We start from the raw sequence: 13,539 nt of genomic DNA on the forward strand, positions 1-13,539 counted from the left end.
GCGTGTATGGGAAGACAAAAGATACACCGTAGGCACGGGAGGACCAACACTGTGTGCACGAAAAAGACGACATGCATTCAAAGCAGTATGAAGGTCCTTCGAGCTACGCTCTTACCAAAGAAGAGAAGGAAATCTTCTTTGAATGCCTGCTCAGTATGAAGGTCCCGTCTGGCTTCTCATCCAATATAAAGGGGATAACAAATATGGCAGAGAAAAAGTTCCAGAACCTAAAGTCTCATGACTGCCACGTGATTATGACACAACTGCTTCCAGTTGCATTGAGGGGGCTTCTACGGGAAAATGTTCGATTAACCATTGTGAAGTTATGTGCATTCCTCAATGCAATCTCTGAGAAGGTAATCGATCCAAAAATCATACCAATTTTAAAGAGTGATTTGGTGCAATGTCCTGTCAGTTTCGAGCTGGTGTTCCCACCATCCTTCTTGAGTATCATGACGCACATCCTAGTTCATCTAGTAGACGAGATTGGCATTTTGGGCCGTGTATTTCTACACAATATGTTCCCCTTTGAGAGGTTCATGGGAGTCTTAAAGAAATACATCCGTAACCGTGCTAGGGCAGAAGGAAGCATCTCCACGGGCCATCAAACATAGGAGGTCATTGGGTTCTGTGTTGACTTCATTCCTGACCTTAAGAAGATTGGTCTCCCTCAATCGCGAAATGAGGGGAGACTGACTGGAAAATGCATGCTAGGAGCAGACTCAATAATATGTATGGACGGGCATTCTTGGGCTGAAGAACACTACACAGCTCTACAGAATTCTACCTTGGTGACCCCGTATGTCGATGAACACACGAATATTCTACGCTCCAAACACCCGGAGCAGTGTGATAACTGGATTACATGTGAACACATTAGGACTTTCTGCAGTTGGTTGCAAACACATCTCATGGGTGACAACACTGTTGAAGATGAGATGTACTCGTTGGCCAAGGGACCATCCTTGACTGTATTGACTTACAAAGGGTACAAGATAAATGGAAATACATTTTACACGATCGCCCAAGATCAAAAGAGCACCAACCAAAATAGTGGTGTCTGCTTTGATGCAACAAACACCAACATGGGAAAGGGCACATATTATGGTTACATAGTGGACATATGGGAACTTGATTATGGACATGATTTTAAGGTCCCTTTGTTTCAGTGCAAATGGGTCAATCTGTCACGTGGTGGGGTATAGGTAGACCCACAGTACGGAATGACAACAGTGGATCTGAACAATCTTGGGTACACAGACAAACCTTTGTCCTAGCCAATGATGTGGCGCGGGTTTTCTATGTGAAGGACATGTCTCCCAAGCCGGGAAAAAAGATAAGGAAGCAAATACATCATACGATGAGCCAAAGCGCCACATGGTTCTTTTAGGGAAAAGAGACATCATGGGAGTGGAGGTCAAGACAGACATGTCAGAAAATTATGAAAAGTTTCATGAAATTCCTCCCTTTGAAGTGAAGGCTGACCCAAGCACCCTGTTAAGCGATGAAGATTATCCATGGTTACGGCGCAATAAGCAAGGGACGCACGCGAAGAAAAAGTGAAGACTTTCTCTCCACAACTATACTAATGATGGCTCTGATGTGGATTTGATTAAGCGAAGAAATGAAATACCAAATTAAATGAAGTCTGGAGTTGACATTGAGTATGCAGCAAAAGATGGGTACATTTCATAAGAATTGTACTGAAAGATTAAAATCTTCAATTATGGGCAGCGTCACCTCGTACCGCTAGTATCTACTGCTTGGGGGTCTCTTCATGTTATTCAATACTTTCTGTAATGGATATCTGAACTATTATTTTTATTATGTCCCTGTTTAAGTACGATTTGTGTGTAAGAATATTTAATATGATGTGAGCAAGCTTTCTGAAGCATTGTGATGTATGTGATGAAGATTGTCCATGGTTACGACGCAATATATAAGCAAGGGACACACGCGAAAAAAGTGAAGACTTTCTCTCCACAACTAAAATATGAACTAAAAAGAATAAACTTTGAATGGTGCATGTTGAAAAAATGAAATCCCTTTGTAACAGATGAGTTTTTGTGTGAAACCTTGATACATTGAAAGAGATTGTCCATTTTGTACACGAAGTGCATCCAATTTTTGTTGTAACCCTGTTAACTTTTTAACACATGCTATGTGGGTGAAATGATGAAACCATGCCCACTTTCAACCTTTTCAGAGTTCATTTATAGTGCTTTTCAGGGTCATTTAGCTAAAAAAAAGAGTAAATGCACGAAAAATACCAAATGAAGTCAAAAATGGTTGAAAATTGATGATGGGGCTTTGAATGGTGCATGTTGAACGCACAAAAAGTCTGGAGTTGAAATTAGTTAAATATTAACTAAAAAGAATGAAAAAAAATATTAACTAAAATTATCAAAGAATAAACTAATATAAAAAGAATGAACTAAGAAGAATAAAAAAATATTAACTGAAATTATCAAAGTATTGATTTGTTAAAAATAATGAACTAAAAAATCAAAAAAATAGTAACTGAAATTATCAAAGTATTCAGTTGTTAAAAATAATGAACCAAAGTGTAAAAAAATGCCACCTACTCGGCCACCATAACCTTCATACGACTAGAAACCCTTATTGGGCCATGATGTAGGCCCGCAGTAGGCCCACAGACAGAGAGAGTAAGTTAGGCTCGCAGGCCTGCATATGAGAGGAGCTTGAGAGGGTATGCGCAGTCGCGCATATAAACCACTGATGATGCCTCTCCACTAGCGAGATGGGACTAAACATCCACCCGCTCGACGCCGTGCCAGGAACAACCCTTTAGTCCCGGTTGGTGGCTTCAACCGGGACTAAAGGTCCCTCTATAGTTCCGGTTGAGGCCAGGAACCGGGACTAAAGGCCTGCGGTTCCCGCCCTTTCACCTGCTGAAATTGGACTTTAGTCCCGGTTTGTGGCCTCAATCAGGACTAAAGGGGGGCCTTTAGTCCCGGTTGGAGTCCTCAATCGGGACTAAAGGGGGGCCTTTAGTACTAGTTGGAGTCACCAACCGGGACTAAAGGGTGTCCTATATAAACAGCACTTGCAGTTCTCCCCTGATTCACTTTCGTCTCCTCTCCCTCTCCCTTGATGGCGCCGACGAGCACATCGACGCCGCCAGGCTACCCGACAACGCCCTCGCCCCTCACTGATGCCCTCACCGACGCCCTATCGTCCTCGAGCCTGCTGAACGTCGTCGACGCCCTCGCCGATGTCCTGTCGTCCCCGAGCCCGCTAAACGTCGCCGGCGTCGGACCTCCTCGCGCGCCCTCCTCCCGTTGTCGCGTGTCCCCGAGCCAGCTCCTCGTCGTCACCGGCGGCCTCCACAGCTCCATCCCCGTACCCCTAGTGATCTCCCCCTTTCCCAAACCCCCCACCGCCATTCCCCTCCTCCTCCTCCCCCCGACGCGGTCACCAACGCTGACGCCGACCCGCGCTCATGCTTTCTTGTGGAGTCCCAAGGGCAAAGCTAATTTACAAATCATTTACAGATTTGTCTGATTTCCAAGGGAAAAGTAAATTATATTGGATGTTCTAACTTTTCTCTAAATATAAGATGTTCTATCTTTTCTCCGGATTTACAAATCTTGTCTAATTTACAAATCATTTGCAGATTTGACGGATCATACTCCCTCCATTCACAAATATAAGATTTTCTAACTTTTCTCTAAATCAAAATTATAAGACATGTTTTAGTATGTTTATTCACTTATTTTAATTCATATGTAGTCTATCAACGGTGGAGGAGCCCCCGACGATCGCCGGTGAGGAGTCCCCGAGGATCGTCGGAGGAGTCCCTGATGATCGCCGGTGAGGAGTCCCAGTGGTCATCGAAGGAGTGCCCGACGGTCGTTGAAGGAGTCCCCGGCGATCGCCGGTGAGGAGTCCCCGACGATCCTCGGAGGAGTCCCCGACGATTGCCGGTGAGGACTCCCCGACGGTCGTCGGAGGTGTGCCCGACGGTCATCGAAGGAGTCCTCGAGGATCGCTGGTTATAGAATTTTTGGAGGATTGGATTCTTCAGAATTATTTAATAAGGGATTTATCATAATTGCAGAAACCATGGACAGAGAGTTGGAGCAAGAAGATCTGTTGGGGGATATAATCCGTGACGGACATGATCCCTTGTCGTACCTCAACGACACCGATGGTCAAGAAGGAGAGGATGTCGGCTTCGGTGATCCAACAATGGAGGAGGAAGGAGGTCATGATGGCGCCGGTGACTGAATGGCGGAGGAAGGAGATCATGATGACGGCTCTGGTCACCGAACGGAGGAGGGAGCCTTAACTGTTGCAACGTGCGGGGAGGTATATATATATATATTAATTAAGCATGTGCTGACTCGATGCATTATATGTTTTGGTAACGCTTCTTTCTTCTTTGAGCCCTCCGGATCGAGCCAAAATTCCGTAAGGAGACGAGGCCCAAAAAAGGTTGCGCCAGGATGAAAGGTTAACGATCACAGAAGTCGCTGAAAATGGACAACCGATTGCTCCCACGCGAGCCAAGAACGCATTTGTACATCAGTGCAAAGTTGTTGTTAGGGACAACGTCCCGATCACAATCCACAAATGGAATAAGAAGGACCGTGAAGTTTCTTATGTACATGATAGACCGAAAGATGATATTTGGACCTCCTGATGACAAATTTGAGCCTACCGCCAGAGGAGGATCTGAATAACCAAGTTATAGAGCGAAAGGTCAAGGAGTTTCCTCTTAAGAAGATGGCAGAACTATTCAAGAATTGGAGGAAACATTTCAACACAAAGTTTGTCGAGAAAGATGAGACTCCAGAGTTCATCGGTAAATATGAGAAGATCAGAGATCACTGGCCCGCATTTGTGGCCTACAAGAAATTGAACAAGGGTAAGCAAAGGTCAGAGACAAACAAGCGAACTGCTACATTGAAGTAGTATCACCATACCACAGGGTCAGGTGGCTACAGGAAAGCCGACCGTGGTGGGACAAAGCTGAGCAAGACCTGCTTGATAAAGGGGTCCAACCAGCAACGTTAAACTGGCCAGATCGGTCAAGGACTTGGTTCTTCGGGGTCGGGGGAAATTTGGACCCAGAATCAGGGAAGTGTGTTTGGACGAATGAACAACTGGCAATACCCATTACCAAGCTTCAGTAGGCAATCAAGGCAGCGCAGGAAGGGACGTTCATTCCCGACAGAGAGAAGGACGAGTTGACAGAGGCCCTCGGGAATCATGAACACCCGGGACGAACACGAGGCACATCAGGCTCCGTTCCATGGGTGCATGGGTTTCCCGACAGCGATGGTTATAGAAGCCGACAAAGAAAGAAAAAAGAGGAAGCAACCGAAATGCAGAAGCTCAGTGCAAGATTAGCAAAACTAGATGAACTTGAGAGCCAACGAGCTAAAGACCAACCACCTCAGCGGCACGAAGATCCTTCCTTGGAAGCTACCCCACCATCTCAGCGGAGAAGCAGCGTGGCCTCCATGGAGCTCGTTCAGCCTGATTTCCCCACTCCTTGCTACCCCATGGATAGTATCACGGAGGCTGAACATTGTGTGCTAATGGCGAAATGCCATAACCTGTCCTTCAAGGCGGCGCTCGGCTCTGTTCTACCTCATCGAGCTGAGGCAACTTTGCATTGCTGTCCAATTCCACATGGCTATGCTATTGTGACAGTGGATGAAATAGTGGAGGGATTTGAGGACCCGAAGCTTGACTACCATACAGGTGAAGGAGAGATTATTCTGGGTGATGCTTTAAGGTCTACATGTCTATGGAAAAAAAGGAGTACATGAAGCTTCCACACTGGACGCCTCAGCAGACTCCGCCTCCTCTAGCGTGTGAGCCCACTTCGTCTCCTCCTCCTCCGCCTCCTCCGGCGCGTGAGCCTGCTCCGCCTCCTCCAACTAATGAGCCCACTCCGCCTCCTTCCGCGCGTGAGCACACTCTTCCTCCTCCGGTGCGTGAGTGCACTCTGCCTCCTCCTCCTCCCCCGCCTCCTCCGGCGTGTAAGAGAGCCGCCGCCGCTCCGGCGGCTAGCGGTACAATAGGCAGGAAGAGAGTTGTCGCCGCTCTGGCGGCTAGCAGTACAATAGGTGGGAATAGATTCAAATATGGTCCAAGCCTCAAGCCTCTTAAAAAGTTACCATATAAGAACACTGTCGAGGAAAACACGAAAATCGTGGCTGCCTATACTAAGGAACAACTTGGACCGAAACGTCCACCTCCAAAGGAGAAACTTGATGCGGTAAAAGTGAAGCGCTGTCTGGATGCCCTTCAGAAACCACCAACGGTACCGCTTCCGCTGCCATCACACTATGAGAGAACTATTGAAAAGCAGTATGAAAAAGCGAAGCAGTCGAAAAGCTTAAGTATGAGTGGTTCGAGACATAGGAAAACAATTCCCCAGCTCGGTGAACAGGAGAAGCAATCGTGCCCCCCGCTCAAGGTGTTTACCGATGTCGCTAATGTTGATCCGGGGGTAGTGGCTGCTAATTATCCTGGTTTCACTGTTGCTAATTTCGTAAGCGAAGATGTATAGTATGAAATTGCCCCAATAGTAGCCATTAGATACGAGCACGGGAAGCCTCTCGTCAATCCTGAGTAGTTGACGGAACTATCAACAATGATGCGAAGACTACATAATTGGTACTTGAATGCCTGCAAGGAGGGGGACCAATTGTATCTATGTGGGATTTAAAGATGAGCACTTTTACAATGGAACCGGGTCATTGTTTGTTGAATTTGATGAATTATTTCAGTTATACAATCAAGACGCCCTCGACAAAACGATCGTGAGTTGCTATTGTCTATAAGTATTATTTCTATCATTAAGTCTCTAGCCCAGCTCCTTCATTCTTGCATGTGTAATTATCTTTGCTATATTATGCAGATTGAAGATCCTCGAATGAAAAAGAGGACAAATATATGACATTGGGTTCATTAACCCAGATACCGTAAATGCACATAACGTATGTAATACACCCAAGGATACAGAGAACAACTTGCTAACTGCGTTACTTCGACAACATGACACAAGGGAAATACTATTTCCTTACACCTTCGGGTGAGTGTTACTAGTTGTGTTCTGCACATTATGTTTCGCTTAATCGAGGTTAAGTGTAATTGATGAGTTATGCATGCGCAGGTTTCACTTTGTTCTGCTAATCATTAAGGTTGACGATGGAGTAGTAATTGTCTTGGACTCGCTATGTAAAGACCCTGCACACTTGGCGCCGGTTACTGAAATGCTCCGGAAGTAAGTTCAATCATCATCGCACCATATAGACAACTTTCTTTCATTTCCTGGTATCAAGTAATCGTTTTCTTTGCCGTGCAAGGTTTGGAAAAAGTTCACCAAGAAAGCTAAAGGTGAATGGTATAAGGAGCTGCGAATTTCCTTCTCCCAAATAAGTAGTACTAGCTAGTTCCGCGCATCTGTCATTCATTCTAGTTTCAATACCATTATCATGCTTGATTATTATTTTGACTCAACTCTATTCTCGTAAAGTTCTGCGAAAGGCAGGAATCCGGGAATAATTTATGTGGATTCTTCGCTTGCAAGTGGATTCACCAGACGACCTATCAGAAGGGCAGGTGTTTTAAAGAACTTGAAGTACGTAAACAATATTCACATTTTTATTTTATTACCATCAACTGTGTTGAGTTTCATTCATATATATACTTATTGACTCCCTTCTTTAAATTAGATCGCAAGGAAGCGGAGCACACTCCTACCAACTTATCGCATACGAGCAATTCAAGAGGAGTTGGCGAGATTCTTTGTTGAGCATGTCATACCATCAGACGGGGAATATCATCTGGATTTCCATACTGGTATTGGTCGGTAGATATTAGCTAGTTAGGGATCGCAAGAGTTGTTATATATTATATATTGTATATTAACTTTTTTGTGTGAATCGCAACAGTTGTTATATGTTGTATATAGGTAGTTCCTTCATTTTCTTACTAGCTAGCCTCGAGTTCTCTCTATATGTATAGTAGCTACCGTCGACCAAGCACGGAGAAAGAGAGGTCACTTCTCTCTATATGTTGTAGCTAGCTAACACAAATGAAACCCCTAATAAAACCTTCCAAAACCCCTAACCCCCCCCCTTTCAAAAAAAACCCCCAGGGCATGCGAGCTGCTGATGCGTGGCCACCTTTTGGTCCCGGTTGGTGTTACCAACCGGGACTAAAGGTGCTCCTGCCCGGGCGCCCCACGTGGAGCTCATTTAGACCCGGTTCGTAAGCCAACCGGGACTAAAAGTAATGGGCATTAATCCCGATAAGTTTTTCCCGGTTGAAGAACCGGGACTAAAGCCCCTTTGGAACCGGTACTAAAGCCCCTTTTCCTACTAGTGAGGGGGGGCAGCGGGCCGCCCCGACAGGTTCACAGCCAACCAGACCTCACGCCTGTGGGCACGAGCAGCTCCGCCCCGTTCGAGGGCGCAACCGCTGCTCCACGCACGGTGACCGACGTTGAGTGCCCCGAAATGACGGTGCTCGGGACGCTTGCCCCTGCGGGATGGTGCTTCGAGCAATCCTCGCGCTCCCCTCAAGAGGGAGGCGGGGACCGACTGTATGAAGAATGCCCAACCAGAAGGTAACATAGGTGTGCTGCCTAAAGTGTTGAAGTAAAGGAAGTGGACCTTCCAAGACGAGTAAGTCCCTCTCTTTCGCCTTGCCGATTTCCTATGCGCTTGGGGTGTCTGACCCCTCTCTTCGCGCAGGTTTCCCTCAAGCAAGAAGGCTAGGGAGCCTCCGGGCCCAACGCGTTCTTCCCTGTAGTCTGCCAAGTCCGGGGAGCACGGGGAGGGTGTGTCCTGTCAAGACGCAGGAGACGTGCCCGCGCAGGAGGCATCTCCGCCCTCGCATGCCGGGAGCGCAGGGCGAGGGACGATGGACCACCCCCAGTCCTCGAAGGGGGATATGCTAGCTGGGACACATCGGTGAACCCTCAGGAGGCACCCCTCAAAGGCCGCTCCCGAGCCTTCGGAGTGGCTGCTGCTGAGGTGGTCGCCGAACCGATGGCAGCGGAGGTTTCGGCCGCTACGGCTGCTGAGGCCAACGCCACGGGTAGCTCCCGAAAACCCATCACCCCGGATTGGGGCCCAAGCCCGCAGTGCTGGACACCCCGCCCGTGTGGGGAGGAACAGGTGCCGACCAGCCCTCAACCCTCGTCGGGCGACACCGGAGCCCATGGGGCCTCAACAACGGACGGAGGTATAGGGCCTGACCTGGACTGGGCTCTTGCTCTCGTGCACTCCCGTACCCCCGATCCGCCATGGCCTTTTGTAGAACATTGTGGAAGCGCTATGCCAACTCGGGATGAAACTCGAGGGTGTTGAACTGCATTCTACGGAGAAACGACTTCGCTTGGCACACGGGTGGCACCAACTCAATGTCGCCGTCAAGCTAGGTCGCTGCCAACATGAAGCAGCGCGCTCAAAGGCCAAAAAGACCGCCACTGTGGCGGAGGAGGTGCGCCAGCATGCTTTCCAGGAGGCCATGGAAGTGGTCTGCTTTCACGAAGCAGCCAAGGCCCGCGAGCGGGAGGTTGAGGCCTCTCCCGGAGCAGCAACTCCATGAACGAAGGATCACCCTCTCCGCCTGCAATGAAAGGCTAGAGGCACGCGAGGCAAACCTCTAGGCCCTCGAACAGGAGCTCGCCCTAATATTGACAGAGCAGAGCTTGGAGCGCGAATGATTGGAGACGTTGGACCGCGAGGTGGCCGCCGCCGCGACCTCTTATGCCCAACGCTGGATTAATATAGTACGCCATGCTTGTTGTGTAGCACAAGGGTAGTAATCCTGATGAAACATTTCAGCCAATAGCATGGCTAAATTAATATAGTATACATGGGGTTTCCTTTTTCTACACTTTTTATTTTTTTTGTTTCCTTTGTATTTCATGTTTGCATTATTGATGTTTGTGTGATATCTGTGATGGTTTTATTTGCGTCTTGTTTAAAAATGCAAGGGGACGATTAGTGGGGCTTAGAAGGAGACCTATATATTGTCTCCAAAAATGAGGAGACCTTTAGCCATTATACTTGGATTTATTGGAGCCAATATCGTGTTGTGAACAGTTTCATTCTTCAGACTTTTAAGCTCTTGCCAATCGCAAGGGTATTCTGATCTATCCAAATTGCCTTGGCCTCGCGAGTAATTTTGTATTAGTACAAACTTGGTACATGGTGTACCCTTATATGGTTTGTAAGCCATATGTGGGCTGGTTCTGAAGCCCAACACGTTCGTTCTGCAACTACAAGATAAGCCTTGGTGTTGGTGGAAAAAATCAGGTTAGTGAATGGTACTGCTGATCGTGGAGGGGCCCAACAGGTTCCTAGCCAGCTATTTGGATTCGCTGCTGATCATTCAGCATTTTCTACATGCCGATTTTACAACGAAAGATGGTGCTAAGTGATACGTCCATTTTGCATCATGCTTTCATGTTGATATTTATCGCTTTTTGGACTTTTATTTCACTTCACGGTACAATACTTATGCCTTTTCTATCTTATTTTGCAAGGTTTACCTGAAGAGGGAGAATGCCGGTAGCTGGAATTCTGACCTGAAAATGGAGCAAGTTTGAGATACCTATTCTGCGCAACTCCGAAAGCCGTGAAAATCAACGAGGATTTTTTTGGGATTTATAAAAAATACTGGGCCAAAGAAGTGCCAGAGGGGCGCGAGCAGGAGGCCACAAGCCTGCTAGGCGCGACCTTCCCCCTGCCCGCGCCTAGGGGTTTGTGAGCTGCCTGCTGGCCCACTGGCCCCCCTCTTTTTTTACAAGAAGGGTTTTAGTCTGGAAAAAATCAGGAGAAGCCTTTTCGGAAGATTCGCCGCCGCCACGAGGCGGAACTTGAGCAGAACCAATCTAGAGCTCCGGCAGGACGATCCTATCGGGGAAACTTCCCTCCTAGAGGGGGAAATCATCGCCATCGTCATCACCAACACTCCTCTCATCGGAGGGGACTCATCACCATCAACATCTTCATCAGCATCATCTCATCTCCAAACCCTAGTTCATCACTTGTAACCAATCTCTGTCTCGCGACTCTGATTGGTACTTGTAAGGTTGCTAGTAGTACTTGGATTACTTGGTGGAAGAGTTTATGTTCAGATCTTTCATGCTACTCATTACCTCTCTGGTCATGGATATGATTATGCTTTGTGAGTAGTTACTTTTGTTCCCGAGGACATGAGATAAGTCATGCTATAAGCAGTCATGTGAATTTGGTATTCGTTCAATATTTTGATGTGTTGTATGTTGTTTTTCCTCTAGTGGTGTTATGTGAACGTCGACTACATAACACTTCACCATTATTTGGGCCTAGAGGAAGGCATTGGGAAGTAGTAAGTAGATGACGGGTTGCTAGAGTGACAGAAGCTTAAACCCTAGTTTATGCGTTGCTTCGTAAGGGGCTGATTTGGATCCACTAGTTTAATGCTATGGTTAGACTTTGTCTTAATTCTTCTTTCGTAGTTGCGGATGCTTGCGAGAAGGGTTAATCATAAGTGGGATGCTTGTCCAAGTAAGGGAAGTACCCAAGCGCCGGTCCACCCACATATCAAACTGTCAAAGTAACGAACGCGAATCATATGAACATGACGAAAACTAGCGTGATAGAAATTCCCGTGTGTCCTCGGGAGCGTTTTACCTCCTATAAGACTTTGTCCAGGCTTGTCCCTTGCTACAAAAGGGATTTGGGCCACTTTGCTGCACCGTTGTTACGTTTGTTACTTGCTACTTGCTGCGAATCATCTTTCCACACAACTACTTGTTACCGATAATTTCAGTGCTTGCAAATATTACCTTGCTGAAAACCACTTGTCAGATCCTTCTGCTCCTCGTTGGGTTCGACACTCTTACTTATCGAAAGGACTACGATAGATCCCCTATACTTGTAAGGGGATGATTTGGATCCACTAGTTTAATGCTATGGTTAGACTTTGTCTTAATTCTTCTTTCGTAGTTGCGGATGCTTGCTAGAGGGGTTAATCATAAGTGGGATGCTTGTCCAAGTAAGGGCAGTACCAAAGCGCCGGTCCACCCACATATCAAACTATCAAAGTAACGAACGCAAATTATATGAACATGATGAAAGCTAGCGTGACAGAAATTGTCGTGTGTCCTCGGGAGCGTTTTACCTCCTATAAGACTTTGTCCAGGCTTGTCCCTTGCTGCAAAAGGGATTGGGCCGCTTTGCTGCACCGTTGTTACTTTTGTTACTTGCTACTTGCTGCGAATCATCTTGCCACACAACTACTTGTTACCGATAATTTCAGTGCTTGCAGATATTACCTTCCTGAAAACCACTTGTCAGATCCTTCTGCTCCTCGTTGGGTTCGACACTCTTACTTATCGAAAGGACTACGATAGATCCCCTATACTTGTGGGTCATCAAGACTCTTTTCTGGCGGCGTTGCCAGGGAGTGAAGCGCCTTTGGTAAGTGTAATTTGGTAAGGGAACATTCATATAGTGTGCTGAAATTTATTGTCACTTGTCACTATGGAAACTAATCCTTTGAGGTGCTTGTTCGGGGTATCTTCACCTCGAACGGAAGAACAAATAGTTGCTCCTCAACCTGCTGCACCTACTGAAAATATTTGCTATGAATTTCCTTCGGGTATGCTTGAGAAACTGCTGGCTAATCCTTTTACAGGAGATGGAACATCACATCCCGAACTTCATCTAATCTATGTAGATGAAGTTTGTGGTTTATTTAAGCTTGCAGGTTTGCCCGAGGATGAGGTCAAGAAGAAGGTCTTTCCCTTATCTTTGAGGGTAAGGCGTTGACATGGTATAGGCTATGTGATGATAGTGGATCATGGAACTACAATTGGTTGAAATTGGAATTTCATCAAAAGTTTTATCCTATGCATCTAGTACATCGTGATCGGAATTATATTTATAATTTTTGGCCTCGTGACAGAGAAAGCATCGCTCAAGTTGGGGGAGGCTTAAATCAATGTTATATTCATGCCCCAACCATGAGATCTCGAGAGAAATTATCATTCAGAACTTCTATGCTCAGCTTTCTCCTGATGATCACACCATGCTTGACACTTCTTGTACCGGTTCTTTTATGAAGAGAGATATTGACTTCAAACGGAATTTATTGGAAAGAATTAAACAAAACTCTGAAGATTGGGAGCTTGATGGAGGTAAGGAGTCAGGTATGAATTTCAAGTTTGATTGCATTAAATCCTTTGTTGAAAGAAATACCTTTTGTGATTTTAGCGCTAAGTATGGACTTGACTCTCAGATAGTAGCTTCATTGTGTGAATCATTTGCTGCTCATATTGATCTTCCCAAAGAGAAGTGGTTTAAATACCATCCTCCCTTAGAAGTCAATGTAGTTAAACCCAATCCAGTTGAAGAGAAAGTCATTGCCTATAATGATCCTATTGTTCCCAGTGCTTACATTGAGAAACCACCTTTCACTGTTAGGATAAACGATCATTCTAAAGCTTCAACTGTGATACGTAGAGGCTACATTAGAACACCTACACCCCTGAGCAAA

At 46.3% G+C, this 13,539-nt stretch overlaps 1 pseudogene; it reads left to right on the top strand.

Moving 5' to 3' along the window:
• Positions 1-4,086: 4,086 nt before the first annotated feature.
• LOC123399502 lies at positions 4,087-5,801 on the top strand (annotated as a pseudogene).
• The last annotated feature ends 7,738 nt before the right edge of the window (positions 5,802-13,539 follow it).

Source organism: Hordeum vulgare, chromosome 1H, assembly GCF_904849725.1.
Source record: "Hordeum vulgare subsp. vulgare chromosome 1H, MorexV3_pseudomolecules_assembly, whole genome shotgun sequence".
NCBI classification, from domain to species: Eukaryota; Viridiplantae; Streptophyta; class Magnoliopsida; order Poales; family Poaceae; genus Hordeum; species Hordeum vulgare.